This window comes from Protomyctophum parallelum (genome assembly GCF_964188405.1).
Source record: "Protomyctophum parallelum genome assembly, chromosome: 10".
Taxonomy (NCBI): Eukaryota; Metazoa; Chordata; class Actinopteri; order Myctophiformes; family Myctophidae; genus Protomyctophum; species Protomyctophum parallelum.
The window spans coordinates 48,520,960-48,527,254 of record NC_139704.1 but is presented as its reverse complement, the minus strand read 5'-3'; the positions used below and the strand labels follow the sequence as shown (position 1 = coordinate 48,527,254).

Genomic DNA, 6,295 nt, shown 5'->3' with positions numbered 1-6,295 from the left:
TCTGAGAACCTTAACATTCTTACTAAAACATTTAAAAATGTTGTCGTATGAGACCTGCACTAAAGTGAACGACATCAAATGAACATGAAAATGGACTCACCGTTCCAACTGGTGTCGGTCCTGTTGTCGGCTTGTTGCTTCTGAGCTGAATGTCGACCAGAGAGAGGAGCTGGACTTATAAATACTAACTGTTAGTCACCACACTTTATCAGGCCTTTACTGTGACACATAACTTTATCAGACTTATAAACACTCACCATGAGGCCTTTACTGTGACACATATAGTTTATCAGGACACTACATGTCCAAGAACAAGTAGCGATCTGCTAATTTTGGCTAGTGATAAATGATAAGTGATAAAGCATATATTTAATAATTACTTTTAAGTTTCATTCCCTCAGGTCAATTTTGACTTTTACTTCTAACAGTCAAAACAGTCTATTGCACAATGCATAATGGTCACTGAAAATAACCAATCTACAAGCTCAGAATGTGCCACAATGCGACGGCGAGCTGTTGTTGCAGATCTGCTATTTTCGCAAAGGTTAGCCACAGAATAGGGATACTAGGATTCAAGCTGGTTAAACACTTGAGCACTACTTTATTTTGGGGCTGTAGATGGGCATTCCCTGGGGGGTCCCTGTCAGTAAAACTCTTCAAATGGGGGTCCACGGCCAAACATAGTTATATATCAATTTGGACATCCTTGACATTAAAAATGTTTGAGAAGCGTGCTGACATATAGATGACACAGCATGATGTCACCATGAGATGTGTGAGTCAGAACAGATAGAGAGAGGAGCAGGGAATGATACAGTTTATGAATAATAAGGTACACAATAAAACATGATATTCTACACTGTAGATGAGATGTACTTCAACACTTTAATGGTGTGTGTGTGTGTGTGTGTGTGTGTGTGTGTGTGTGTGTGTGTGTGTGTGTGTGTGTGTGTGTGTGTGTGTGTGTGTGTGTGTGTGTGTGTGTGTGTGTGTGTGTGTCTGATGATGTCCTGATAAAACACTGACCATGACTGTATCATGTCTCCGGATGCAACAATATAGTGTAAGTTAATAAGAGGGAAAAACCCAACTAAACGTATATTTACAGACTAAACAGGAGCAATGACACACGTCACGGATAATATAATAAATATAACCATCCTAAACCTAACCTTGATTTTGAACCACTAACCTAACAATTAAACACACAATAAGCTACAACAAAACTCCTTCACTCATTAAACTAACTAATATATTCTCTAATCTAATCTAATAAAACTTGACTTGTCCAAAAACCTTGCTTCTGCGACGCAGTGCTCTAAGCAGTGGTTCACAAACTATTAAGTCCCCAAATCGACCTTTTGGCCTGTTGTGGACTCCATCATGGCCCATAGCACTTACCCTACCCCCTTAGATAGCATTTCTGTAGACTTGGATAGCATTTGATACAGACTTATAGCATGTTATGTAGACAGCACTATAATTGCATTGTATGTAGTCATAGTACATATGTATAGCATAGTATATATGTATAGTTTAATTATATAGATATTCCACTGTTGCTTTCTTAGCTTACACATGTTTCATGATAAATGCTTTTTATGTGATGTATTCCCATGCTTTTTTGTTCTTGCTTAATGTAAATCGCTCTGGATTAAGAGCGCCTGCTAAATGCCTAAATTGTAAATTGAGTTAAAAGATTACAGATGTAAGCAGGTGCTTGACCATTTAGAGCTTTAAAAACAAGTAATAGAATGTTAAAATCTATTCTAAAACTTCCAGGTAACCAATGAAGGACAGGTGTGATGTGGTCACTTCTCTTAGTGCGGGTCAGTAGCCTGGCAGCTGCATTTTGTATATACTGTATACTGTACATAGTGTGTACATTGTGTATTTTTAATGGATTGATCCGTGTTTAATATGCATATATATCATGGTCACTCATATTTTTGTTTTTGTTTGTTGTTTGTTGTTTTTAGTTTTTAGTTTTATAGGCCTATATAGGCTAAAAGTGTGTTTATTAACTTACACTATTATGTTGCATCCGGAGACATGATACAGTCATGGTCAGTGTTTTATCAGGACATCATCAGACTTCACACACAGCATTAAAGTGTTGAAGTACATCTCATCTACAGTGTAGAATATCATGTTTTATTGTGCACCTTATTATTCATAAACTGTATCATTCCCTGCTCCTCTCTCTATCTGTTCTGACTCACACATCTCATGGTGACATCATGCTGTGTCATCTATATGTCAGCGCGCTTCTCAAACATTTTTAATGTCAAGGATCTCCAAATTGATATATAACTATGTTTGGCCGTGGACCCCCATTTGAAGAGTTTTACTGACAGGGACCCCCCAGGGAATGCCCATCTACAGCCCCAAAATAAAGTAGTGCTCAAGTGTTTAACCAGCTTGAATCCTAGTATCCCTATTCTGTGGCTAACCTTTGCGAAAATAGCAGATCTGCAACAACAGTTCGCCGTCGCATTGCGGCACATTCTGAGCTTGTAGATTGGTTATTTTCAGTGACCATTATGCATTGTGCAATAGACTGTTTTGACTGTTAGAAGTAAAAGTCAAAATTGACTTTAGTAATTGTAAACCTGAGTAATAATAATAATAATAATAATAATAAAACTTTTTAATTGTATGGCACCTTTCATGACAAATGCAGCTCAAAGTGCTTTACAGAGCAATGGAGAAAAAAGAAAAGAAAAGCAAGGCGTAATAAGAGTAATTATTAAATATATGCTTTATATATGCTTTATCAAAATAGCAGATCGCTACTTTGACTTAAATAACAAATCAGAGTAGTTGTTCTTGGACATGTAGTGTCCTGATAAACTATATGTGTCACAGTAAAGGCCTCATGGTGAGTGTTTATAAGTCTGATAAAGTTATGTGTCACAGTAAAGGCCTGATAAAGTGTGGTGACTAACAGTTAGTATTTATAAGTCCAGCTCCTCTCTCTGGTCGACATTCAGCTCAGAAGCAACAAGCCGACAACAGGACCGACACCAGTTGGAACGGTGAGCCCATTTTCATGTTCATTTGATGTCGTTCACTTTAGTGCAGGTCTCATACGACAACATTTTTAAATGTTTTAGTAAGAATGTTAAGGTTCTCAGAAAACCATATAGGTTAGGTTTTAGGAGGCGTTTTTAGAATGGGCCTCAGGTCAAAATGGGTTCATGGAATTCTGTGTTGTTCATTCTTGCCGTTTGTAGATGAAGACGTGTTTGTCCATCCTGGTGCTTCTGGCCCAGATGCTCTCTTCTCTGAGCGATCCCATTCCGTCCTCTGGTAAGTGGTTCCTAAATGATGTGTTACTGCTGCAACTTACATGAGACACACTATAGTGTGCTGTGAGACAATTAAAGTGCAGGATGTGTCTTGGAATCGTGCGACAACCACACATTATCATTGCAACACAATACCGTACAACTGTATGGGTTGATTTGTATTTGTTAATTTATTTTCAGCAGAGCTCATTTGCCAATATAGAAGCAAAAAATCACACCGGTGTGAAGTGAGGGGCGCTAAGTCTAACTCATGTTCAACTTCGTTCAACTTCAGGAGACTTTAGAAAAAAAGCAATTCTCCTGAATGCTGCCTTCCGGTACATACATATATATATATATATATATATATATATATATATATATATATATATATATATATATATATATATATATATATTTATATATACACACGGCATGGAAAGGAGTGGCATTTGCATTTCTTTCACCATGGTCTTCATGGTCTGAAAAGGGCACTTGTTTTACAGACGGGGTAAAAGGGCAGGGGCTGAAGCCCCCTTTGGTGTCTATGTGTGCATGTCCCTGCATGCGTAACACTATATATACACCCCCATAGTAATGCATCATATTAACCCCCTTGAGTATATCTGACTGAACTAACTTTTCTTTTCTTTTTTCTTTGACAGTATGTGACCTTAGCCCGTGCGCGCAGACCGGCCCCTGTAATGTGTACTTCCCAGACCCAGAGGCCGCGTGCTGTCCTGTGTGCACTGGGGGAGGCTGTCATACGGCCAACGACCAGACAATCTACAACAACACGGACATCCCGACTCCATGCCTCAGCTGTGTGTGTGACAGCGGCCAGGCCCTCTGCCGCAACATCTGCCGTGTACGAAGTGTGTCTCTGTCTATGTGGGACTTACTGTGGCAGTTGTGGTGTTTGTCTGATGAACCTCCTTCTGCTTGACGTCACTCTGATGAAGCTCTTCCTAGTGAACGGGAAACTGCCCATAGATCCGAAGTCCCGTTAGTCCGAACATGCACTGCTCCCGTGCTTGCGGTTAGGTTTAGGTTTGCTCCCGTGCTTGCGGTTAGGTTTAGGTTAGGGTTAGAGATAGGGATAGTAATTTCGGAACAATGAACCTTCTGACTAATGACACGGCACCAGTGAACGTCCCTCTGATGGACTTGTGTGGACATGATGGTAATGAATACATCAGTAATTTAATGGTATATATTTCAATTAATTGCCATATCCTCCCTGTGCTTTTGATTACCTATAGCCTATAGGCAAACATATCATTATTATTTATTATGTCCCAATGATTTAATTAATTGTGTAATTAGAACACAATTAAATTGTTAATCGCAATTATTCGTGTGACAATTAATCACCAACTTAAATGTTGTAATCGTGACAGCCCTACTCCAGAGCTACCAACCTGCATACATTTTGTGTACCAACCACGCAATTCTCGGCGTATAGACACCTAGAATTGCGTGGTTGGTACACAAAATGTGTGCAGGTTGGTAGCTCTGCTACTCAGGTCCTATAAAGCACAGCTCAAGACCCACTTCTACACCCTTTGCTTTTAATTGATCTTTTATTTTTTGTTATTCATGTCCTCACTGTACTGCATTACTGCTTGTTTATTTTAATTTATGTTTTTGCCTTGCTTTTCTTTTCTTTTCTTTTTTCTCCATTGCTCTGTAAAGCACTTTGAGTCATGAAAGGTGCCATACAAATAAAGTTTTATTATTATTATTATTATTACTCAGGTCCTAGATGGCTTTTTTAGGTCCAAAAACAATGTTTTGGATCAATTCAAAATCAAATCAAGTTTTATTTCTATAGCACTTTTTTTTTTAATATATATTTTTTATCCCACGATTTTGTAACCCATTTTTCACCCCTGTGTCAATCATCTAATGTGATCCTGGGCTCCACACACCCTCCACCAACCTAGTCCCCATATATGGGGGACAAGGGGAGAGCAACCTAGTCCCCATAGGGCAGGCAGGCAGGCAGGCAGGCAGACAGGCAGACAGGCAGGCAGGCAGACAGGCAGACAGACAGGCAGACAGACAGACAGACAGACAGACAGACAGACAGACAGACAGGCAGACAGACAGACAGGCAGACAGACAGACAGACATCCTTTCTGTTTATTTTGGCCGTCCAGTCTCTCTGCTTTCATCATATTTTGTGATGTTTGTTTATGTTTGGTTGAAGCAACTGCTTAATATGTTCAAATTATGTCAAGAGGCTAGAGAAAAAATAAAGGCTGAAATAAAATATATAATCTTTTTTGCCTTCACAACCTAAAATAGGACAATGTTTCTTCCAGAGAATGTAGACATCGCACGCACGCACGCACGTACGCACACGCACACACACACACACACGCGCACACACACACGCACACACACACACACACACATACGCGCGCACACGCACCCACGCACACACACACAGGCCAACTTGTATCATGGGATAGCAAGTGTAACCGCGTGGGTACAGGTCAGATCGGCCCCCACCACTGCATGCATGCTGGTCTTTGTAGTGCAATTTATCCACAAAACAGTTCGATTTAACACACAAATGATCCCCCGCGCCGCCAATAACACGGAGGTTCATAACACAGTTTACATTCCAGTTCATATCTTAAGCGTTGCTCATTTAGAGAGTTGTAATCAGATTCACTAGAGACTATTGAAATATGGAATCGACCACAATCCCCACAAGGCACCGCGCGCGGCTCAGGCTGTGGTAATGTGTCTTTGCCCGTTTGCCGTAGAGGTCTCAGACAGTGCGGACGTGATAGCGTAACATTTCACTCAGAAATGGGTCATCATGTGGACAGAAACGACGCGGACCGCTGAGCCAGAACCGGGTCATCTATCTATGGAATCCACAACGACCGATCCATCTGTGCGATTGTGATAATCGATAATCCTGACGGTTTTATAGCCAGGAATAGTCCTCCTCCTCCCAGACAAGAGGCGTCACAACACCGGTGCGTAAA

At 40.4% G+C, this 6,295-nt stretch overlaps 1 protein-coding gene across 1 annotated transcript in view; it reads left to right on the top strand.

Annotated features, from left to right (window-relative positions):
• The first annotated feature begins 6,108 nt into the window (after nucleotides 1–6,108).
• Nucleotides 6,109–6,295, top strand: part of LOC310866265 (2-aminoethanethiol dioxygenase-like) — a 13,299-nt gene continuing 13,112 nt past the window's right edge. The window contains exon 1 of the mRNA XM_083775801.1: nucleotides 6,109–6,286. The gene's annotated coding sequence lies outside the window, so the exon portion shown is untranslated. The remainder of the gene's footprint in view (nucleotides 6,287–6,295) is intronic.